Source organism: Salvia splendens, chromosome 14 (assembly GCF_004379255.2).
Source record: "Salvia splendens isolate huo1 chromosome 14, SspV2, whole genome shotgun sequence".
Classification (NCBI taxonomy): Eukaryota; Viridiplantae; Streptophyta; class Magnoliopsida; order Lamiales; family Lamiaceae; genus Salvia; species Salvia splendens.
The window spans coordinates 8,280,450-8,307,635 of NC_056045.1; the positions used below are offsets into that span (position 1 = coordinate 8,280,450).

General features: G+C 35.4%; 1 pseudogene; it reads left to right on the forward strand.

Moving 5' to 3' along the window:
* The first annotated feature begins 281 nt into the window (after positions 1 to 281).
* On the forward strand, positions 282 to 26,817 carry LOC121764124 (annotated as a pseudogene).
* Positions 26,818 to 27,186: the final 369 nt, after the last annotated feature.

Below are 27,186 nucleotides of genomic sequence, written 5' to 3' on the forward strand. Positions count from 1 at the left end.
TATCATCATGCCAAGTATCATCACGCCCGAAACAAGAAACCTCGTCGGGAGGGAGAGGAATCCCAGACTGACAATATGTCCGAAGGGGGCGATCCCTGACCCACACGTCATCCCAGAAACTGATCTTCCCCTTGCCAAGTATCATTATGCCAGAAACAAGAAACCTCTTCGGGAGGGAGAGGAATCCTAGGCTGACAATAGGTCCGAAGGGGGCGATCCCCGACCCACACGTCATCTCAGAAAATGATCTTCCCCTTGCCAAGGGACTATCTAATGAAACGATGCACATGCTCCCTAATGACAGTGAGACGATGCCAAATAGGACTATCATGCGAAGAACAAGGAGCAACAAAGGCGCGACCACGATGGTTACAATACTTACTCAAAGTGTACTGCGCCCACAAAGAATCCTGTGAGAGGAATCTCCACCAGAGCTTAATGCTGAAAGTGGTGACAAGCTCAGGGAGGCGACGGATGCCAAGGCCTCCCTCATCCAATGGCAAGCAAATCTTATTCTTCCAACTGACCCAGTGAATCTTCTTATGCTGTCCAACGGTGCCCCAAAAGAATCTGGTCATAATCTGCTCCAACTCTCGCAGACAGTAACCATAGGGCTCCATGACCTAAAGGATGTAGTGTGGGATAGTCATCAGGGTGCTCTTGATCAGAGGGTTTAGGGTTTTTTTTAGGGTTTAGGGTTTATGCTATTGGGCTAAGCAAGTGAAGCAATTTGATGAGACCAAAGCTGGCATTAAGGGTCAGTTGGATACTGGTATAATGAATATTCCCGATTTCTTTGTGCACCCGAGCAGGAGCTTGGAGAACAACATTTATTCCTCCTCACCGCCGCCGGAGCTCCAACGCGGCGCGGAAGGGCAGCGCAAGGTGGTGGCAGAAATCCGCAATGCGACTCAAGATTGGGGGTTCTATTAGAAATGGGCCACTCGGCCTTAAAAGGCCTTATAAGGGGGGTTATCCATACTTTAATAGGTGAGCTAGGATCGTTACCAAGTCGATGTGGGAGAAGATATTAAGAATTTTAACATGCCCCCTCACGTGTGGGCCAGAATGACACATCGGACTTCCATCACGTGGGTAGGCAAGAGAATAGATAAATAGATAAATTCATCATCGACTTGGGCCTGCTCTGATACCATATTAGAAATGAGCCACTCACCCCTTAAAAGGCCTTTTAAGGGGTGAGTGGCTCATTTCTAATACACGTGAGGGGGGGCATGTTAAAAACTCTTAAATCTTGTCCCACATTGACTTGGTGATGATCCTAGCTCTTCTATATAAGTGTGGATAACCCTCCCCCTTATAAGGTCTTCTAAGGGTGAGTGGCCCATTCCTAATAGGTTCTTCCGCATAGTGAACCACTCGATCCCTCTGGACATGATGGACGCAATGCTGGCCGTGGTGAAGCGCTTCCACGAGCTGCCCAACGCTGACAAGGCGTCGTTCTACTCGGACGACGCGAGGAGGAGGGTGAGGTTCAGCAGCAATCTGCCCACCGTAGCGAACGCCAACGCGTGCTGGCGGGATTTCCTCACATGCATCTTCCAGGACGACTAGGTTGACCCTAGGGAGATACCCTCCTGGAGGTAAAATTGTAAATAAGGATTTTTAAGGGGTGAGTGACGCATTTCTAATAAATTTGACTTGATTTTATTATACAGGGATCAAGTGAGGGAATATGTGAAATACATGATTGAGTTAAGGGAGGTGATCAGGGAGCTACTTTCTGAGGCGCTGGGGCTACGCCGCGACTATCTGTCGAGCATGGAGTGCATGAAGAGCCGATCGTTGGCGTGTCTGTATTATCCGAAATGTCCGGAGCCAAACAAAACATTGGGATCGTCCAAGCATTCCGACGTGACTTTTTTGACCTTATTTATGCAGGATTCCATCGGCGGCCTCCAGATTCTTCACCAAGATCAGTGGGTCGATGTTCCTCCGGTTCGTGGGGCACTCGTTGCCGATATTGGTGATCTCATGCAGGTGGGTAGTTGGCATAAGACTCCCTCCGTCCTATAAATTTAACATAATGTTTAATGACAAGGGTTTTAAAAGACGGTTAATAAATTAGGAGAACGATAGAAAATAATTAAAATATTGTTAGTCAATGAATACTAACTATTAGGTCATGTTTTGTTGTCGGAAAATAATCTATTTTGATTTCTAATAAAAGTTGAAAAGTAAACATAATTCTGAAAACAAGGAAAAAGTTGTAAACATAATCCTGAACATAACTAAAATATTCTTTTTCCCAGTTTTTGGATTCTTACATTTTAAGTATTTAATATAGTTGTTATTATTATTATTTTTAAAAATGTATAAATAGAAAGTTAAAAAAGTTAGTGGAATATGGGTCCTATGTTTATATATTATTATTTTGATAAAATTTGAGTGAAAATGAGTTAGTGGAATGTGAAAAAAATGGGCAAAATGAAATGTAACAAATTTTGGGAACGGACGAAAATAGAAATAAGAGACAAATTTTCAAGGATGGAGAAAGTATTATTTTTAATGTAGAAAGATGACTATAAGTTACATATTGTTTTTATTTGAAATAACATTTACACTTATTATAGATATAAAATTATCACTAAAAATAGTACTCCATCCGTCCCAACTAAGTTCAGTCAAAACTTTTGGGCATGGAGATTAAGAAATTGTGTTGAGAAGTATGAGAGATGAAGAGAGAGTAATGTAGGTGATGAAATAAAGTAAGAGCGATTTGATGTTTTGTTTTTAGTTAAATAAGGAAATGACCCAACTTAGTTGGGACATCTCAAAAAGGAATACGACTCAACTTAGTTGGATCGGAGGGAGTACTATTATTTAAAAATAGTTATAAACTTTTTTGAGTATCATTGGTCAGACGAGTTAACCTAGCTAGGGCTGATAATCTATATCCGGAGGAAAATAATCCAGCTTGCCTGAACCCGAGTGTGTTAACTCAATTAACATCTCTACTTATAATTTTTTTTAAACAATATGTATATTTTTTTTCCTTTTGCAATTATGGCTCCATCTTTGTGATCAGGGATCAGAATTTCTAATGTAATTTATTATTTTATTTTGCAATTATGGCTCCATCTCTGCTTATAGATTATTAGGAATGACAAGTTCATAAGCGTGGAGCACAGAGTGCTTGCACAGTCTGTGGGACCAAGGATTTCTGCTTTTATTTGCTATTGAGTCAGCTTTGTTTTGCTTTAGCTTACATTTCGTTTGTTGTTGTATGTTTTTTACATCATTCGCATGTACAATTAATAAGTCGTTGTGATCATTTGATTTGTGAAGTTAATCTGAATTAAATGTTAAATTTCACGATATACAGATTTATTATACAGTACTTATATTTATAAAATTTAGATGTATTATTAGTACTGCATACTCCTACTAATTTCTAAAATTGTAAACAAATACATAAATATAAAGATTGATGGAGTATAATTAATTCACAATTTCAAGTTAAATATGATATGGCTTTGTCACCACTTTTAATAATATGACGTTTTGATTTCCATTTCATCATATCGGCGTTTGAAGACATAAAATTTGGCTAGTTTTAGTCAGGTATATGAACTTTGAACTTCATAAATAAATACAGTAACGTTTACATTTTAATGGCACTTGTTGTGATAAATAATTAGCCAATCAATAAGTGTTGGCTCAAGTTTATAAGCCCAACTAAAACCAAACCCACCAACCAACTGCCACACTGGGTTGACCAACCCTCCAAAAAGTTATATTCTTGTTATTAATATTCTATTATTTTTGTTTATATGTCGTTAAGTCTTTGTTTATAGGTACAGCAAAATATTTTGTATCATATAATTTGTACCAATATAAAAATAAAGTGAAACGTTTTGTATAAATTGTGTAATTTATTCCTTAAAAGTAAGTATATCAAAATAAGAGTAATTTGGTTTGTTAAATTAATGTCAATATTTTATTAAAATTAAATTAATACAAGTACTAGTTTATATAGTATTAATAAAAAAATATTACTGGAATGAGTTATTAGAATTTGCAATCCATTTATCAAAATCATTACTAGTAGATACTCCCTCCGTCTCGGCTAAGATGACACATTTCTTGGCCGGTATGGGATTTTAGGAGTTACTCTCTCCGTCCGCGAATAGGAGTGTCCCGTTTTTCCATTTTGGTCTGTCCTCGAATAAGAGTCCCGGTTCATAATTACCATAAATGGTAAAGAGGCTCCACATTCCACTAACTCCTTCCACTCATAAATCTTTTAAAACTAATATATATAAGTGAGACTCATATTCCACTAACTTTTTTTTACTCACTTTTCTAAACATTTCTTAAAACTCGTGCCGAAAGGAAATTCTAAACATTTCACTCACTTTTTCTAAACATATCTTAAAACTTATAATATTTATTGAGTTTGTTCAATACTAACGACACGAAAATAGCTCGGATGTGAGCAATATAAAAAGCCACGCGTAAAAATTGGATGACGAGAAAAGTAATTAGTGAATAAATTTTTAGAGTATAATACCAATTTTACTAATAATATATGATATATTAACATATCTATTACATCAAAGAGTTATTTTCTATTGCAGATATTTTATAATAAAGGACGTCAGAGTAAAATTGATTTTATTAATATCATATAGTAATATTTTAAATATTTATGCAATCAAAGAATTATTTTCTATTCTTAAATTTTAAAAATATTTTTTTATGAAAAAAAGATTTATAAAAAATTACTAGTGACAAAAATTAATAGAAGTTTATAATGAAAGAAAATCCATGAAATATAAATGAATATGAGTAAATCAACAAAAATATACTAATTTGAAAAGAAAAAACAAAGTAAATGAATTGCGAGCATAGCTTTAAAATCAATTTTACTAATATTCTAAATCTAATAAAATATGAATCTAAAATAGAAGAAAAAATTCCTAAATATATAGAATATGCTCCAGGTGAGGATAGAACTCAGTGCTTCGCGAATATGAGGCAGATATTCAGACCACTGCACTAGCTCTTAACGTACACTATACAATTGCATATATATATATATATATATATATATATATATATATATATATATATATATATAGGGTTTTGATCCATGCAAAACCATTCTTAATACAAAAATGCAGAACCAAGCATACAAAAGTCATTTTTAGGTCATTGTAAGCTTATTTTTACGTCATTATAGTAAGGATGACATGAAATGGTCTTAACATGACCTCAAATCCAAAGTTTATAATATGACCTAAAACTGCTTTACAATGACCCTCCGTGTTTTTGTTTAATTATTGACCATTGGATTGTCAAATCTCATGGTCAGGATTTGGTCTGGATTTTGTATTGAGATCAAGTTTTGTATTGATCATTTTCCTATATATATATATATATAGGATTTTGATCTATGCAAAACTAGATTTAAATACAGAAACGCAGAACAATATCATAATTAGGTCACTTTTAGGTCATAATTAGGTAATTTTTAGGTCATGCTAACAAAGCATGACCTAAAACGATCTTAGCATGACATTAAACCCAAATATTATAATATGACCTAAAATTGCTTAATTATGACCTTCAGTGTTTTTGGTTAATTATTGACCATTAGATCATCTAATCCTAGGGCCAAGATTTGGTCTGCATTTCTGGATTTAAACACATACTTATTTTGATCATCTCCCTATATATATATATATATATATATATATATATATATAGTTGTGATCAATGTCGAACCAATTTTAAAGATCAAACTAGAGACCAAATCTGGGCCATTAGATCTAGTTTTTTTATGAGATGTGCTGTTGTGTAAATTTTTCGGTCTTCATTACAAGCTCATTTTACTTCATTGTATAGGTATATTACTTCATTACGTACGTAATACCTTGAAACTACAACATGTTTTTACTTTCTTCCAGTAGGTTTTGAAATGATTCAACATATGTTTCATTTGAATTCATTGACCTGAGTTTTTACTTTATTTACATTAAAAAATGCAATTTAGTCAAGTGCATTTATTACTTCATTCAGAAACGTTGTTACTTCATTGGATAAGGTTTTTACTTCATTCCAGTAGGACTTCAAATGCTTCTACACATACTTCATTCCAATAATTTATTACATCATTCCATGTGTTTATTACACCATATCAGCGTTGTGGCGGTGGTGATAGATATTGTAGGAAAGAACGGCACGCGACGGCGAAACCGCATTTACGTACTGGAATGAAGTAATAATCCTACTAGAATGAAGTAAAAACCTACTGGAATGAATTAAAAACCTACTGGAATGAAGTTAAATCTTCGTAACATGTTAGTATGACTTATTTACCTTCGGATGAATTAAAATAGGCTCGTGATGAAAGCGAAAATAATTGATAAATTTGTGTCTCTCATCCATAAAAAACTAGATCTAAAAACCCTAATTTGGTATGGTTCGGTGGTTCGGTCTTTAAGAGTGGATTTGTGAATAATGAGACTATATATATATATATATATATATATATATATGGGAGCGTTATTCTCCTTTTCACATCTTAGATCATTTTTCCTTCTTAATATTACGTATTAGATCTAAGGCATCAACGGATCAGATTGATTCTATAAAACTGGTTCCATGTTGCATTATAGAAGGTGGTTGTATGCATTACAGGGTTATTATTGACATTTGACGGAAAAGTAACTGCCACATTTTGGTATCTGCGAATAATGCACCACATGGTCACGAGTGATGCATATAATTGACTATATAATGCACAATATGTGAACTGCAATGCATACGAATAAGATGTACCATGTTATGATGTTTGGACACACGTTTCTTGTTTCCCCTAAGGGTTTAATAAGCTTAGGGGCTAGGGTATAATACGTAGACACGTATGTAATCTTCACATGGTAACGAGTAATGGATATAATTGACTATATAATGCACAATTTGTGAACTGCAATGCATACGAACAAGATGTGTTGTGTTATGATGTTTGACACACGTTTCTTGTTTCCCCTAAGGGTTTAATAAGCTTACGGGCTAGGGTATAGTACGTACGCATTAATAACAAATTATAAAACGATACGAATAATTCACCAAATTGTCACGAGTAATGGATGTTATTAACTATATAATGCACAATATGTGAACTGCAATGCATACGAATAACATGTACCATGTTATGATGTTTGACACACGTTTCTTGTTTCCCCTAAGGGTTTAATAAGCTTAGGGGCTAGGGTATATATATATATAGGAAAATGATCAATACAAAACTTGATCTCAATACAAAATCCAGACCAAATCCTGACCATGAGATTTGACAATCCAATGGTCAATAATTAAACAAAAACACGGAGGGTCATTGTAAAGCAGTTTTAGGTCATATTATAAACTTTGGGTTTGAGGTCATGTTAAGATCATTTCATGTCATCCTTACTATAATGACGTAAAAATAAGCTTACAATGACCTGAAAATGACTTTTGTATGCTTGGTTCTACATTTTTGTATTAAGAATGGTTTTGCATAGATCAAAACCCTATATAGGAAAATATAAGGTATTTGATCAAAACAAGTATTGGCTTAAACCAAGAAATGCAGACGGTTTTCTGTCCATTGGATTAGCCAATCTAATCTTAAGATTACATTAATTAACGGCTAGATTTATTGGGTAGATATTAATATTTTAATTACTTATAATCTTAAAAGGTTAATTATGTAAATTGCATTATGTCGTTAGTTATAGTATTTCCTATAATTTTGCTCCTTTATCTCTCCACTAACCGTTCTTCAGCGTAGGTTATCAGCCCATAATTTCATCTCCGTCAATTATTCGTTGAATTTAGATACGTTGTTCCATTTAATGTCGTTCTGCTAAGTGTTAACATTTTAAGATATGCTAAAATTCTCTATCGATTTAGTTATTGTGGTGTAGTCTTATTCCTTGTCAACATTTGAGTTTCCATTCCAAAATCTCGATACTACGTATTTCAGTTTAAATTTCTGTCTTCCATCCATTATTTGAATTTGTGGTTCTTGTTTCTTCGTCGAATATATACGGTGAGTTATTACAATATACTTCAGTTATTCATCTCATTTTTATTGTATGTGGGCATTTTTTATTTAGACGTATGAATTTAAGTATCTGAAATTTCATTGATATTGTTTAATGTTTTGATAATAAGATTTGCTGGTTTATGTTATGATATAGACATCCGGGAATGGATTCTGAAACGCCATCTACTTCGCATGTAGATAATCAGTCTCCCGTAGATGACATTGTTGAGAATACAGGTTTTCATTTAAAACATCCTTCGATGACTTATACTTATAATCTTTTTTTTTCTCTTGCTTATGTATCAATATTAGTAACGATGTAAGTTTTACTTAGTTGGCGTGTGGCTATGACATTTTAGTGGAGGCTGTTTGTATACAATTGGTATCAACGTTTTTATGATATGCTTATATTTGTGTTTAGTATGACCCATATTTGTATAGGATAGTAGTATCACTTTTATGAAGCGATTTCATCCTATTATGACCTATAAGCATACTACTTCCAGTAGATGGAATATTATTTTTAATTTATTATTTTTTTGATAGTGGTATCACTTATGAAGCGATTTCATCCTATTATTACCTATAAGCATACTACTTCCAGTAGATGGAATATTGTATTTAATTTTTTTTTTTTAGTCTTTTCTGATTTTGAATTATTTCAGATTTAAATATACCAGAATGCCCAATAGAACTTAAACCATTTGTTGGTCGTAGCTTCCCTACATTGGACAACGCAATTGAGTTTTACGAGAACTATGGGCGACGTGTCGGATTTGATACAAGGAAGAACGGGTCAAAGAAGGTTGATGATATCACCATATGGTTTTACATGGTGTGTAACAGAGAGGGTGAACAGAAGTTTAACGATCAACAACCCAAACGACGACGCAAATCCAAAAAAATGTGGATGTGATGCTTCTGTTGCTTTCAAATTTGATTCAGATCGTGGTTAGGTAATTCAACACTTTAACGAAGAACACAACCATCCCATGGTTGCGGTACAACACCACAAGTTCATGAGGCTAAATCTTCAACTTGAACCAGTTCATCAAAAATTTATTTCAGATTTTGCTGGTGCTAATATCAGGCCATCTCTAACTTTCAAGCTGACTGAATTGATGGGCGGTTATGAGTCTGTTGGGTGTACTGTGTTGGACATTCGCAACTATACACAGGATATCAGAAGATACGCTGAAGGATGTGACGCCCAAATGATAATAGATGAGTTGAAGAAGAAGGAAAATTGTGATGCCTTCACGTACGAGTATGAAGTTGATTCCCGGAGTCGTTTGATTCATTTGTTTTGGTGTGATCGTATTGCCAAGATGAATTTCTTGCAATTTGGTGACATCGTTTCATTCGATACTGCGTACTCACTAACAGGCAAAAGTTTTTTTATTAAAATTGATGCATGTATGTGTTATGCTACTACTTTGGTTTATTATGACATATTATTTGATATATCAGTATGCACGTGTAAATCTTTTAATACTATATTTTTTTTCTTGAAGGTACTCAATGATTTTCGCTCCGTTTACTGGTAAGGACAACCATGGTCGTGCAGTGTCCTTTGGAGCTGGTTGTTTTGTAGTGAGAGCGTGGATTCGTTCTCTTGGCTTTTTAAGCAGTTTGTGAAATGCATGGGCATACATCCCAAGTTGATAATTACTGATCAAGACTTGGGCATGAAAGTAGTTGTTGAAAAAGTTCTTGTGAATACACATCACAGATGGTGTATGTGGCACATCATGGCAAAGGTAGCTGAAAAGGTTCCTAAGTCACTTCTTGGAAATACTGATTTTAAAAAGGATTTGAATTTATGCGTTTGGTATGAGTTGATTGAACCCACTGAGTTTGAAGACAAGTGGAAGAATGTGATGGAGACTTATGGTCTTGTTGGCTCTGAATGGTTTGTTTCTATGTTCGAATCAAGAAGGTATTGGGTTCCAGACTACTTTAGGGACTTTCCTAATAGTTCGTTGATAAAGACGACATCTGTTTCGGAGTCGCAGAATAGTTTTTTCAAGAGGTACACTCAGTCCAGGGCGAACCTTGTTGTTTTTTTAATGAATTTCAATAATGCAGTTGATGCCCAAAGAAACTACTCTGCAAAGCTGGATAATATGGATTATAATACCACTGCAAAGATGAAGACAGGATGGTCTATTGAGAAGCATGCATCCACAATATTTACTGATGGTGCGTTCAAGGAAATTCAAGAACAGATTATGGAGGCTTATAACCACTACAGTCTGGTATCGATATCTAATGATTCAAGTCCAGAGGTTTACAAGGTTTTAGACCATTTTTCAAACACATGGTCGGTCACATTATCTGTGGAGGATTCTGTTTGTGTATGTGGTTGTAAGATGTTTTCGAGGACTGCTCTTGTATGCTGCCACATCTTCCTTGTGTTGAAGAACAAAAAATTCCGATTGATTCCTGAGTATCTGATTGGAGGTCGATGGTTGAAATCTTCTCTGCTTAAGGCTATTCATGGCGTCCAAAACTCAGATGTAGCAACGCATGTTTATGTTGATGAGAAGAAGAAGGCTCAAGAAATTTTGTTAGGAGAGATGTTGGGTCTTTACCCGGCGGTGTCTGTTGATATTGATCAAATCCATGAGCTGACATCGATAGTGCGTGAAGCTCGACAACAAATTTTTGCCGACGGGGTTGTAACGTCTACAGCACAGAAGAAGAAAATAATGGAGGAATTTTATGGGGCTGAGGCACCCCAGGAAGTGGATGTACAACCACCTGAAGTCGTCAGCACCAAGGGATGTGGTAGTAAACTCCCTTCAAGAGTCGAGAAGGCTTTGAAGCTTAAGAACAAGCCTATGCGTCAATGCAAGAAATGTCAGGAGTGGGGTCACCACGATTCAAGGAATTGCAATAAATTTAAAGAGAAAGAAAAGATGCGGTCCAGAAGAAATTCTGATGTTTGATACAATTTTTTTAGTTTTTTAAAGTAATGTTCGTTTAATTCATTTATGGTGAACACTTCGTTTGCAAAGTTACGTATGTAGAAATTAATGAAGTTCAGTCTTCAATTCGTGTGGCTTTCTCTTTGGCAATAGGTATATGTTATAGATGAAATTTTGGATTATTCTGTCTAATGTTACTTTTATATGATCATGACCTATATTTTCATCTATTATGACATATTAGAATAAATTAAATTTTTGTGGTATAAAACATAATCCATGTGTTATGACTTGAATGTAATTATATTTTGACCCTATTTTACCATATTTTTTATTATGACACATAACATTAATTAGTATGACCCAAAGATATGTCTATATTTTTTAATAATTTTTTTTTTCGTGCTTGAATTGTGAAGGCGTTTTTAGTATGGTTATGCCATGAGTAAAAATGCGGTTTTTGTTTTTAGAATTTGTTAAACAACTAAAGATTTTGCGTCGAACGTACTTCTTATCAGTTTGTTCGTTTGTGTCCCAATAGTGTTAGGTAATGCTTTCTGGTGTTGTATAATTTTACACATAGTATACTAACAATTCTATGACCTACATATGCACTTTATTATGACATAATATACGGAGTACTGTTTACAGCATCAGTTTTCGTATAACACATCCAATAGGAAAGCAATCAGATGGCATTGCAATGAAATTTTTTACTAAATTATAGATGAAACAGTTTACGGTTGTGTTTGCTATCCATGAGCCGCGTAAAACGCAATTCAAAATCAAGGGTAACACTGTCACTAAAGAAACGAACAAAATGATCCACTTATTTAAACTACGTAATAAACATTTGGAGAGATCCATAGTTTGCTATCATGTGTTCTACGTTGATCTTGGTTTTCTTGTTTTCCTGTGCATAATGTTTATATGCCGCCTCTTTATTCAGTAACGCGCTATGATTATTTCCTGCCAACATCAACACACGGTTGTATTTAGCTCTTAAATACTGTAGCACACCTTTGTTTTTTGTCGTTAGTCCACAATTCCATTGTCCCTCTCTTTCACCCATGTAGATTTCAAGGTGTCTAAGCAAATAAACGCCACTGTCTTCTGCATTGTCTGTTGTTCTCCAACTCATCTTCATCCTCTGAATAGGCACGTTTATCACTGATTTGCATTGATTTTCAACCAATCCTTTATAAATACTTACAAAAGAATGTCCTCTGTAATGCATGCAAAGTGTTAGTATCAACAATTATTTTGTAGCACTGTGAGTTCTAATGTTTAATTCATACCAATGCATCTGGAATACAGCTGTAGGTGAATCGCAAGTCATTGTCTTCTCCATCTTTACAAGCATCTATAATCACCACTGATCTTCGTTTGAAACAAAAGCACACAGTGTAGTACCTTTTTGAAACGCAGAATGCAAAGAATACCTATTTTGTGTAATAGGTTAGTGCTCAATGTTAGAATGAGTGTTGTTTTTATCATAGTAAATTTGTATTATGTTATTGATTATGCAGCAACATACCATATCTATGTCACCCCATGCGAAGTGTGGTATTTCGCTGACCTCTTTGTCAATGTTTGAGGCAAATTCATCTAGTTTGTCTGCATCATCATCCCGTCCATTACTCATAACAACCGTGTAAAGCTGCACATATTTATATCAGTAGAGTTAGTTCTCATGTTTAGGTTAACAAATAATTGAATAGGTTAACTCACAGTAGGGTAGGTTGTGAAAAATAGCCTTTTTGGAGAAGTGGCAGATTTCAAAGCTTCCATATGGTTAAGTACAGAGCAGAAGGAGCTAATTACTCCACTTGAAACCTCATGATGCGGCAGTAGTGAACAGAATTCCAAAAGCATGACCTCAACTACTCGGTCATTGTAGATAATTTGTTCCCTGTCATTATGACAATTTTTTATTTGTTTGATTTCAGTGCAAAAAATTCAAAATCTATGTTGATATCAAAACACTTACTCATTTCCGTGGTGAGTGGTTGATAAGGTTCCTTGTGAGGGAATCCTTCCATGTGCCCAAGAAATACCCAAAGTAGTGTTTGATCTCACTTTTTAGTTAAGATAAACAAAGATAAGTTGAGCTAGCCACAAAAACTAGGCTCAAAATGGATTTTGATGGAGAGAAAAGAAGGTGAGAGGAAAGTGTAAAGAAGGAGGAATCCTCTTTGAGGACCTATGACCTCCCACAAGAAGATGTGGGCAACCCTAGGCTACTTTCACCCAAAGCAAATACTCCATTGGCTCCACATTCATGACTACACAACCATAAATGCATACATATACTTGATTTAGCCAAATGAACATAAAACAAGCAACCTACAATGTAGGAATTTGGATAGAAATCTCACATGGGAGATGCTCTCAAAGGAGTCTTCATAATAACATTCATCAAAAGTCCCCTCTAAAGTCTTACAAAAAGGATATTTATAGTTAGGGTTGGAAACCCAAGAAAAGGCTAAAAAAACAAGGAAAAAAACGGCTGTAAAAGTTGAATCGCCCGGCCGGGCGTTTTGGGAAAGTGAAATCGCCCGGTCGGGCGAACTTTCTGGATTCGGCGCTGCTTCTTCAAATGCCCGGTCGGGTGTTCTGGGATGGTGAAATCGCCCGGTCGGGCGAACTTTCTGGACTGTAGACGATGCTCAGCGCACAAATGCCCGGTCGGGCGTTTTGGAGGTGTGGATTCGCCCGACCGGGCATTCCATCTGCCTCCTCCATTCCCCTCCTAATGAAGTTTGAAACGCCTTCCCGAAGCTTTTGTCTCATTGATCTTGTGACGGGCCTTCCGGGCAGCTTAAGGGGAGTCGTGGTCGGGTCAGCCCGGGCCTTGGACTTCCCGTTTGTATCAGTGGTCATCAACCAGTAATACATTACTCGTTCATCTGGAGTAAGCTTGCGTGACACAGTGACTGCTCTCTCAAGAAATGGTGACCGCAGTGCATTAGAACATCTCATGTTTGTCTTGGTGCGAACGTTCATCTTAAATGTTTGTTGCGTGTAATGTGGCTAGAAGTAGAAGGTATTGATCAGTGGTATATGATGTAGATATATATTATTTGGTTGGTTTAGGAAGTACACGCCCTACTACATACGTCTACATAACTAATTACAACAAATCTTACTTGTTTGTTTGCATAGATGACCAAAGCTTCGCCCAGTTTTGGTTCTGATTTATTAGTGAAAGGTGTGACAAAATCCTCATCACATTCCATGTACGCTTCCACTGCAGATTTTACTATGGCTTCCACATCGAGTTCCTCACCCTACATGTTGATTTTAACAAAATCGTACATAAGACGTCATAATAAATATGAAGTATTTTTTGATATAGTAATTATGGATAGCCACATACATTAGTTTCATCATTGCTTCTAAGCTGATTATCCAAACTTGTTTTCGTTTTCGTTCCTGAAGCCTCCGAATAAAATTCATCAGCAGCGTCATCACCACCGCCATCCATGTAGTCAGCCATGGCTGATTTTACAATCTCTTCCACATTGATAGTTCCTTCATGTTTATATATCAGTGCGTATTAGGCAGTGTGATAATATGTGGATGATGTTGTTATGCCTGATATATGGTTAATAATGGGTCCATACAAGAATATGTATCCCCGTAGTTTGTACCTTTTCTACACCCGTCCGATTTGATGCAACGCTACCACCGTTAAATGATGTACCAACTATGTTGTTGCGTTCCTGTTTATCACTCTGGATCAAAAAAAATGTCAACAAATATATAGGTACTCAACAAACATTGCAGTACACATAGTGTTTTAATGACATTTTAAATTTTGATATTTACCTTTGATGCACACAAACGTGCTTCTTCAGATCCAACACTTATAACTAATTTTTCCGTATTCGAGCTTTGAATCATTCCTACAGCCGTGAAGCTACTAATCTCCGCCACAGACTACATTAAATATTAATATTAATATTAATGAATGTCTACGTATGTCAATGATGTACAGAAATATTTGTTACATATTATACGATATGGTCAGTTTAGAAACATATTTGTAGCAGTAATCAATAAAGCTAAATTTTTATTACAAAATAATTACCTTGTTTACTCCATTCTGTGGTGTAACAACACAATTTTGAATTACATTTATGTTTGTAATTTCTCCTTGTTTCACACCGAGTCTTCTTGCGAGTTCACTCTGCAATTCACTATGGTTGTCGAATCGTATTCTTTATATAATGGCAAAAACCAGATAAGTAATAGATAACTTATTTTACAGTTATATTCAAAGCTGGTCGTGGCTGCCAAGTATTAGCACGGTCGAAGATTTCTCTAACAATTACACCTAATGTATTTTAAATATTTTGGGTCTTATTAATTGAATATGTAGGTCATGAATACATATGCTCATCTTGGGTATGCACATCATGCATTTGGGTCATACGTTTAAAGCGTACATTGATGATATTTAAATAATTAAATGAACACTTTAGGGTCATAATATACGCTAATCAACGTTATAATAATATATAGATAAGTTTGGTCATAATAAGCATTTAATACGTCATATGATTATAATATAAACATTTAAATGAACACTTCAGGGTCAAAATATGCGCTAATCGAAGTCATAATAACATATAGATAAGTTTGGTCATAATAAGCATTTAATTATGACATAAATATTTAAATGATCACTTTTGGGTCATAATATGCGCTAATCGAAGTCATAATAACATATAGATAAGTTTGGTCATAACAAGCATTTAATTAGTAATACGCTTATAATATACATACTTTAACCATTAAATACATACCAAGTATTGGGTTATGCTAGCAGAAGTTGCGCAAATCGATTATCATGTTTTTTTAGATAACAATGGGCAGTTCCTAGGTCTATTGAGTTCGAGTTCATAATAACAGTTAATCAAATAAAACAAACAAGAGTTTGGGTCATATTTATCAAATATTTGGCTCATGGATTAAAAAGGTTATACATTGTAACAATTAAGTTGGCCCTGGGGTCCACAGTGTCACTTCAGCATTACAAATCACATAGGTCTTGTGCACAAAAGTGTTCAAATATTTAGTACAGACAAAATGGTTCACCATCAAAAAATTACTTCGGGTTTGAGTTAGCTTTTAACTTACATTCTTTTGTTCAAATGAAGGATGGATGTCAAATGGTGGCCCTTCCTCAGCAAGCTTTGTAAGTTGTGCTGTGACTTTGAACATGCTCTTCATAGCTTCTACAAGCTCGGGTGAATTGAAATTGTCATTCGCCAAAGCTGCCTGAGAGATGTCACTGTTTCTTCCCCATCCACCTCCACCTCAGGAATGACCCCAATCATATTGCATGCAGTTGCTCCAGCAATCTTTCATAGCTTCAAAGTTCTGGATCATATTTTTCACATCAGTCATACTTAGCAACATATTTTGAAGCACCCTCACAGCATCTTCACTTGCTGTCGCAAACCCCTCGATTGCAACTTCCCACTGGTCCTTTTCCGCTGTCTCTGTCTCTTCAAAAACAAGTATGCCCGATGGACAAGGCAGCTTGTCAGGGTCACCTCTTTCTACTAAGCTTCCCCTCCCGATAGTGTGTGACGATTCAAGCTCCATCTTCTCTCTTAGCCTTAGCTTCTCGCTTGTCCACCCAAAAACTGTTGGGAAATTGTGCGACACCAAAATTTTTTGGTGGAAAATCCGATCCACATAAAATGCCTGATATACATGTTTAAGAGATTAATAGTAATTGCGCATGACGAAACATTTGAAATCTAATACGTAATGCGCGTATGTATATTTTAATGTTCATATTAACAAAATGCTTCAATAAGGGGTGATACAACGCTTACCACCAATAATGATATGGGTCCTATGAATGGTGTATTCTTTGTAGCCCTCCAGCTTTTTACTGCAACAGCTAGTGTCTCCAACACATAAGCACACCAATTGTACTCTTTCACAACCGAAATATCTGTGAACAAATGGTCTATATGTGTCCTACACTTACCATCACCACAAGGATTAATGAGAACTGTGTCTACTATTAGAAGGAAAACCTTCTGAAACCATTCGCCACCCGATTTATACTTTAAGACTTCCTTAATCAGGTCTTCTGGTAGAATACGCTCGACATTTTTTCCAACCCGTCGAGCAACCTCATCAGCGAATGGCTTCTTTTTTTGTCTGCTTACGCGGTTGATCAAAGTTCCCCCGATAGGCAGCCCTAAAGTCACGTACACATCTACCGGGTAAATTGCCAGACGTTGGTTTTCCAGCTATATAGTGCAGTCTACATTGTTGAATCCTTTCACCAGGTCATACGCCATTTTTCCAGGGACCTCTGCTATTCCAAAATGCTGCAACTCACCAAATCCTATGTCAATCACTTCATTCAACTGCTCTTCGTTTAGTGATTGAAACAACTCAATTATTTTCCTTGGACTGGTTTTCAGCTTCAACGTTTCGTGCCTTATCTTTTCGTCATATGTCTCTTCTTTTTCTACCCTCTCCCCTACCTTCTCATTCCCTTTGTTCACCTTTTCTTTAGTAACATTCTTTGATGCAGGGCCTTTTTTGGGTTCTTCAGCAGTCTGTTCTTCGGCTTGTTTGTCTGCCTCTGGATCGTTTATACGCAAAACTGATTCTTTCATGCGCTTTGAACCTGTAACAATAATAACAAATCAAATAATATTCTGCATATTTGGTTATATTAGTTTGTGTATAGTAGTGGCATACCTTTCGTCTTATCATGTGTATCGTTAACAGCATCACTCTCTTAGACATGGGATGTATCAGCATTCTCATTTCCAGTTGTTTCCAGATTCATTCTTTTTAGGCTTTCCTTAGCCCTGGCTCTTTTTCTTATAATCAGTTCATTTGCTTTGTTTAAGGATAGTCCAGTCCTTCCTACAGCCACACATTGTATTCCATTAACAAAAATATGATCAAATTATTTCAATTGTATTCACTAATCATAGCAAACATAGAAAGATATTTTAGAATATGAAATTGAAACATAATCATCATAACAAAACAAAAAATTATTACTCAAATCATTTCAAATACAGCAAGACATCTTAAGTTTATTCATGTACACACCTTTTCCAGAATGTGAAACAGGTACAGCTGTGTCTGCATTAGGTTTATCCCCTACCTCAACGTTTTTGGTTGGAGGCCTCGTATCTGAAAGTATATTCCAGATTAGTGCTACTTTTATAGAAATATTTTACAAACATTAAATACAATGACATTTATATGAACTCAGAGTATCCACCACTGATCACACCAAATTTTCCCACAAACTATTCATACTTTCTAAATATCAGATAGAGGTAAATATGACATGCTCCGGGAGTAGTATACTAGTGATAAGTCATTATACGTGCATTACACATTGATGTTTAAACTGCATACATAGTTATATGTTTTTTCATAAATGTCCAATGTCCAGTTTAGCCATAATAATCAAGTTTATATTGAGACATATTGTTCACAACAAAACAGTTGTCTAATACTCACATCATAACAAACATAGCAAGATATGCACAGTATATTCATGTACATACCTTTTCCAGATATTGAAATAGGTACAGCCGTGTCTTTCTCTTTATCCCGTCTCTCAGCGTTTTTGGTTTGAGTCCTCGTATCTGAGAGCATATTTAAGCTTAGTTCTATTTTGAAGAAATTCTTTACAAACATTAAAGTCACTGACACTTATATACACACATAGATGCCACCACATATCACACCTTTTTTTCCTACAAACAATCACATCTTTCTAAATAGCGGAGAGATGTTATAATGAGTTGTTCCATCTTAATCCCTAGGGGTTTAACATAACCAAATGTATTTACATATATCATCTCAAACATCACAACTAAGTACTAGTTGGGAGGATCACAGACCGTTACCAGGAATTGCTATTTCTGCATCAGTCTCCTTCCCTTTTTTAGATTGCGGTGTTGTTCTATTTTGTGGTGCAACCCCTGAAACATAATCACATTAGCTTTTAACATAACATTCAAAAATGTACATAAATATGCTTGTTAGTCAAGAATTTTTTTCCTGTTATGTCACTCTTATTTTGCCTTTTTTTAAAGAGCAGCGGTACAAGAATGAAACATATTAAGCATAATAACATGGATTTATGTCATGCATATCATCGGTAGCTTCTGTTGTTGGTTTGGATGCAGAATGGTCTTTTGCTTATGAAAAAAAATCACAATTACATACTAGCTTCCAAAATCGATACAGTAGTACCTCCTTAAAAAAACTAGATGGTGTAAGCAATTTACCCGTATGAGCTTTAGGGATCCGCGGTGGCTTGTTTTTAGTGTTTCTCATATGATACACTGGGTGAACAAAATAAAAGACGTTATAGTTTTGAAGTATTTGAAAGGGGTGTAGGTCATGGGATACTACAAACATCTAACCTTTTCTGTCATTTGTTGAAGATCCAGATGCTCGAGTATTCACCATTGTCGTAGTTGATTGTTGGCTTTTCTTGTTCGTTGCTTGCTGGAATCGGGATAGATTTTCTAGGCTGGAACGCTTCTTGTGGATGGCCGATTTAGGTGAAGTATCCAACGAATATTCGCTCGAACGAGAAGTGGTTGTAGCTTATAATTGTTATGCCGATTCAGAATTTCCAGAAGTTGTGGGTGATTTATGGATTAGGGTTTTTTGGGGTAAGGTAGATATGTTGGGGGGGGAGGCGAATTGAATGGGGCGGGAACCGAACAATCAGGCTAATGGAGTGTGGAGTAATGATCCCATGATTTCCGCGAAGAAAAAACGGAACGTCAGTTTATATTTTTTTTAGTTCCCATATTACCCTTTTATGCCTCAATTCGTTATTATTAAGACCTAACAAAATGGTTGACAAGACTAAATCGTGGCCGTTCAAAATCAGATCCTCTGTTCCAGATTTGGTCTGTATTTTTGTACTTAAGGGCGTATTTTGATAGATGAAGACCCTATATATATATATATATATATATATATATATATATATGGTCATTCTTAATACAAAAACCATTATATATATATATATATATATATATATATATATATATAGGGCGTATTTTGATCCATGCAAAACCATTCTTAATACAAAAATGCAGAACCAAGCATACAAAAGTCATTTTTAGGTCATTGTAAGCTTATTTTTACGTGATTATAGTAAGGATGACATCAAATGATCTTAACATTACCTCAAACCCAAAGTTTATAATATGACCTAAAACTGCTTTACAATGACCTTCCGTGTTTTTGTTTAATTATTGACCATTGGATTGTCAAATCTCATGGTCAGGATTTGGTCTGGATTTTTTATTGAGATCCAGTTTTGTATTGATCATTTTCCTATATATATATATATATAGTAGTGATCTAGGGCAAGAGCCCCTTAAACCTAAAACTAGAGAACAAATCATAGCCACAGGATCAGGAAAATCAAGGGCTAGTATTAATACATGTAATTTTCTAATTTAAAGAGAAATTAGTTCCCTCAATCACAAATTTACTCCATAATAACAAGGTGGGGGTATTATGGTAATTTTGTAAAAGCTTGATACCAAAATTAGGTTAGGTCGCCAAATTGATTTCATTTGAAAAACAACCGCGATTTCTTCTTTCTCTTTTCATCTTCTCTTCTGCAACATTAAAATATTGTAGTTGTAGGATTGAATATTGTTGTTACACGATTCTGCATCTTGATCCTATAGTTGTTGCGGTAGCTGGAAAGCATCGCATTTGAAGATTTTCTATATTTGATTTTTCATCGGAAACATACAGATTTAGAATTCAGTTACATTTTTAGGCAGTTCAATTGTTGGTGACTTGATTCGGAAAGTATAAACAGTTGAGGCCAGTTAAAGTCAGGTTGCTATTGAATTATAAGATTATTTCACAAAATTGTTTTGTATATCTCGATGACTATTTTTAAGTGTTTGAATTGCTTTTGATATTAGTGAATTCTACCTTTGGTTGTGGTTTTGTTCCATGTATAATTATAATCATGTTCAGGAACAATAGAAGGGGTTACAGTTGATGAACCTGGATCGAACAAAGTTAGATATGGCCTATAAGAAGAAAACCTTGATTTGACTGCAGAAGGGACTGTGCACAACTAATTTGTTATAGTGATGTATTTTGTTATATTGATGTGTTTTGTAAACAAGAGTGAAGTAAAATCATGCTAAGAGTGACGTGTTTTGTAAACAAGAGTGAAGTAAAATCATGCTAAGAGTGATGTGTTTTATAAACAAATGTGAAGTAAAGTCATGCTAAGAGTGATGTGTTTTGTAAACAAGAGTGAAGTAAAATCATGCTAAGAGAGATGTGTTTTGTAAACAAGAGTGAAGTAAAATAATGCTAAGAGTGATGTGTTTTGTAAACAAGAGTGAAGTAAGATCAGAATAAGAGTGATGTGTTTTGTGAACAAGAGTGAAGTAAGATCAGAATAAGAGTGATGTGTTTTCTAAACAAGAGTGAAGTAAAATCAGAATAAGAGTGATGTGTTTTGTGAACAAGAGTGAAGTAAAATCAAAGTAAGAGTGATGTGTTTTGTGAACAAGAGTAAAGTAAAATCAGAATAAGAATGATGTATTTTGTGAACAAGAGTGAAGTAAAATCAGAAAAAGAGTGATGTGTTTTGTGAACAAGAGTGAAGTAAAATCAGAGTAAGAGTGATGTGTTTTGTGAACAAGAGTGAAGTAAAATAAGAGTAAGAGTGATGTTTTTTGTGAACAAGAGTGAAGTAAGATCATAATAAGAGTGATGTATTTTGTGAACAATAGTGAAGTAATATCAGAATAAAAGTGATGTGTTTTGTAAACAAGAGTGAAGTAAAATCCGAATAAAAGTGATGTATTTTGTGAACAAGAGTGAAGTAAAATCAGAATAAGAGTGATGTGTTTTGTGAACAAGAGTGAAGTAAAATCAGAGTAAGAGTGATGCGTTTTGTAAATAATAGTGAAGTAAAATCAGAGTAAGAGTGATGTGTTTTGTGAACAAGAGTGAAGTAAAATCAGAGTAAGAGTGATGTGTTTTGTGAACAAGAGTGAAGTAAGATCAGAATAAGAGTGATGTATTTTCTAAACAAGAATGAAGTAAAATCAGAATAAGAGTGATGTGTTTTCTAAACAAGAGTGAAGTAAGATCATGCAAAGAGTGATGTGTTTTGTAAACAAAAGTGAAGTAAGATCATGCTAAGAGTGATGTGTTTTGTAAACAAGAGTGAAGTAAGAGCTTGCTAAGAGTGATGTGTTTTGTAAACAAGAGTGAAGTAAAATCGTGCTATGTGTGATGTGTTTTGTAAACAAGAGTAAAGTAAGATCGTGCTAAGAGTGATGTATTTTGTAAACAAGAGTGAAGTAAGATCGTGCTAAGAGTGATGTGTTTTGTAAACAAGAGTGAAGTAAGATCATGCTAAGAGTGATGTATTTTGTAAACAAGAGTGACGTAAGATCATGGTAAGAGTGATGTGTTTTGTAAACAACAGTAAAGTAAGATCATGCTAAGAGTGATGTGTTTTGTAAACAAGAGTGAAGTAAAATCATGCTAAGAGTGATGTGTTTTGTAAACAAGAGTGACGTAAGATCATGCTAAGAGTGATGTGTTTTATAAACAAGAGTGAAGTAAGATAATGCAAAGAGTGATGTGTTTTGTAAACAAGAGTGAAGTAAGATCATGCTAAGAGTGATGTGTTTTGTAAACAAGAGTGAAGTAAGAGCTTGCTAAGAGTGATGTGTTTTGTAAACAAGAGTGAAGTAAAATCGTGCTATGTGTGATGTATTTTGTAAACAAGAGTGAAATAAGATCGTGTTAAGAGTGATGTGTTTTGTAAACAACAGTGAAGTAAGATCGTGCTAAGAGTGATGTGTTTTGTTAACAACAATGAAGTAAAATCATGCTAATAGTGATTTATTTTATTTTTTACCAATGAGCACGCATTATTTTTATGGCATGCTGATTTTGATTTGGCTGTAAGTTGAATCTGAACATTCATTCCTTTACACCATTGTTACAAATTTAAAGAAAATAAATAAAATATCATCAATTATCTGTGGATTTACATCTAATGAGCCAAACACTTAATTGTGGATTATGAGGAAATGCACTGCAGAATAGCCTCTCTAGCATGATCAGTTCCGTCCGGCAAGGACTCGTCCGAACACCAGCAGCTATCCCGTGGATGATATTTGCTCGCGTAGACAACAGGTTTTTCAAGGAAACAAGCTCCCCTTCAAGATCAGAGATCTCTCCTGAAAAATATATATAGCAAAAGATAATGAATATCATCAGAAATAGAGGTGAATTTTTGAAATGTTTGAAACGACCAGACGCCTTATAACAGATTCATAATTGGCATAGACACTTTTCCGCATTTCTTCTGCAGAAGCCTTCTTCAACCTATCTAGGTGCATGCACAATTGCCTAATTTCCTGCTCCAAATGCACCAATTCAGTCAGATTTACAGAATTCACACATTCAATTTGGTCCAAAAATAAAAATTAATTAACGGAATTATACGAAACAAACTAAAAATGTGAGTTTATAGTGTGCGATTGACCTTTTCGGTGGTGCCGCCGCTGTTGCTGTGGAAGTAGGATTGAGGATCGAAATTGTTGGATTTGAAGATTTTGAGCTTGTCACTCAGTGTCATCGAGAACGCCATCACTTGCTGTTTCAATAACAAAATCGCGATTTGAATGAAGTGTAATTTCTGAAAATACCCTTGACTTATTTTATATTATTAAAATAAATAATATTTGTTCCAATAAGATGTGTGGCTGAGATTTGTTCTCTAGTTATACACTTAAGATTAGTTATATCTTGATCACTAACCTCTATATATATATATATATATATATATATATATATGGTCTATATATATATAGGAATTAAGGAAATGGGTGAGGGGCCCAAGGGCTCCCCTGGCCCCACCGTAGCTCCGCCCTAGGTGCCACATGGGGAAGAGGGGTGCGTGTCAAGACAGTCCGCCCTCCCTGCCCATTCCAAGAGGGTGCGCTTGCAATACGTCTCACACCCATCTCATTTTTCCTGGATGGGATGTGGCGTATTTTTGTAATCAAAACGTCACCCACAAGTATACGGGATATGAAGCACGTAGTAAGTTAAATTATCAATTCACAAGGACTACAATGCTAGAATGATTACTATGATGCAATGTCGAATACTATCTAGACTAATGAAAGGGGTTTTTGGTTTTTGTTATCTAAAGACAATATAAACTAAGAAACTAGACGATTAAGATCAAACAAATAAGGAAAGCAAACAAAGAAAGGTTTGCAAACAATACAGGATAGATAGGGATATGGATCCGTTAGTATGGATTACGGGTGTCACCTAGGGATCATGCTCATCTATAGTGTCTCATGTGTGGTTAGGAAGGTCGGGATAATTGGTTAGACCCCATCTCGGGTGCATCTAACACGTGGGTTAATCTCTAGTGTAGGAGTCTCCTCCGTACATGATGCACTATTTATTAGCACTAAAAATACATGCAAGCATACATGGTAGATCTAGTATAGCTAAAAGTCAGTACCGGGATATCGAACACAGGGAATAAGATTGCAACTGGCTATCATATACTAAGCGTCATATACTATTTAGAGACACAGAAGTTTTGATTTGATTTTATAAACTAGACATAAATATATAAACAAATAAAAGAAAGTATAAAAACAAAATAATACAAAGCAGGCTAAAGAATGTAGAGTTTTGGGATCCAACTACTATGACTACTGATGATTAATCTCACAGAACCTTTACCTTTATGCGCCTCTAGGATTATAAGAGCTCAATAACCAATAAAACCAACACAAAGAGATAGATAGCATAAATTCAAGGATCAACCCATGGCTTCCATACAACTTCACCACATCCCTATAGAAATCGAGCTACTCATGATCAAAGACAAAGCAAAAGGAAATACGAAGAAAACAAGACAAAACATGGATGGAAATGGAACTAGAACTCCATATAAGTGGAATTGATGGTGGGGAGTCTTCTCCTTCAATATCTTGAGAGGGAGAGCTCCTTGCCTTCAAATCCTCTTCAAACCCTTGATTTTTTGCTCTTTGGTCGTCTGGAAGTTAGGTGTCAAATAAGTGAAGTCCCTTTTATACTTGGAGTGAAAAATGGGCAAAATAAGCAAACTGTCAAAAATGCCCGACTGGGCGATTTGCAAGTATCAAAAAGCCCGACCGGGCGTTTTGTCTGGAACCCGTAATTCCTTCAAAACTCCCGGACGGGCCTTTCTTCAGATGGGAAACGCCCGACCGGGCGAACTCTCTGTATCTTGATGTGCAATTCCAGCCAGAACGCCCGGGTGGGTATTTCTTGGCCTAGAAAATGCCCGGGAAAGGGCGAAATCTCTGTATTGGCCCGTTCAACTCCGTTTAAGCTCGTTTTAGACCTGTTTTTGCATCAAGGTTTCGACATACTCGTTAGATCTAAAAATAGCAAATACGTGGATGAAACCTAAACTTTATACCTCGAATTACTCGTTAGACCTATTTTTGCATCAAGGTTTCGACATACTCGTTAGATCTAAAAATAGCAATTATGTGGATGAAACCTAAACTTTATACCTCGAATTACTTAACAACTTGTGTTAATCACCCACCTAAACATCCTAAGCTATGAGTTTGCCAATGTACGTTGCAGATGCTCTTATAAAGTTAATACATGTGAGACAAATGAAGTATATACTTTCTAGTGTCCCATATCGCGCGGCTAGAGATAATATTATGTTACTCTTTCCGTCCACCAATAAACTTCTCATTTTGCTACTTTCGTCCTTCCACTAATAAACTTTCCATATTTTTTACTACTTTTGGTGATGGATCTCATATTTCATTAACTTTATATCACTCATGTTTCATTATAAAATTAATATTTAAAAGTAGGACCGACTTTTCACTAACCTTTCAACCCACATTCTACTACATTTATCAAAACTCATACCCAGTCAAATGTAGTCATGTATTGATAGACAGAGGGAGTATAGTAAATAGAAAAAACTCCCCGGTGGGAATGTATACATTTTAATACGTATGACATTATTGAAGCATAGAATTGGACACTAGTAATCACCCTATCATACAACAAAATCTTAAGAGAAAGAAAGTAGATTTAGTGGCAGACCAGGGGAGGAACTTGACCCCTCAAGATATCTAGAAAAATCAAAAGCATATATGTAATTCCAAATTTACTAAATAAAAAAGAGCCGATCCACATCATGCATGATTTTTCGATGAAGTAGTGACATGGTTACTTGTCCATAGCAGTGTCAGTTAATGGAAATGCATAGTTTATTTGGTTCCTATAATGAAATAACAATAAATAAGATTGTCTTATAATGGAAAAAATAGCACTAAACATAGCATGGCGATTTTTGAGTGATAATAAATTACCGGAGGGGTCCACTATGAAAAATGGTAAAAGTGAAATGTGACGAATTTAGTGGGACAGATAAAAATGGAAATATGTGAAAAAAATTTGGAGATGGATGGAGTATTTGATATTTGTGATTGTCAGTAGATTATTAGCAATGGCAAGTTCATCGGCGCGCAACACAGAGTGCAGGTGGATGCAGTAGTGGCGAGGGTATCGGTGGCAGCTTTCATCGGTCCGAGCATGAGAACTTCGGCAAAAGCATTTGGTCCCATAAAAGAGTTACTTTCTCTTGAGAATACGGCCGCCTATAGAGAGGTTTTCCTACGTGAATACATAAACCATTATAAGAACAAAGGCAAGCGAGTTGTATTTGCCTTGCACTATTACAAGATACCTTAAGTTTTTGCAAGATGCTAAATGCGCCATTACAAGAGGAAAACTAAGGTGATAAAACTGTTTGTCGTGAATATGCATTTAAACAAGAATGCATCTAAATTCAGAAATACAGCCTAAATCTTGGCTCTAGGATTAGGTGATCTAAGGGTCAATAATTGACCAAAAACACGGAAGGTCATTAATAATCAGTTTTTGGTCATTTTACAAAATCTGGATTTGATATCATTTTTAATTCATTCTAGGTCATTCATTATTAAAAAGACCTAAAAATACACTAACAAGTAACAATAACCTAAACATGCCCTCTTAATACAAAAATGCAGAACCAAGCATACGGAGGTTATTTTTAGGTCATCGTAAGCTTATTTTTAC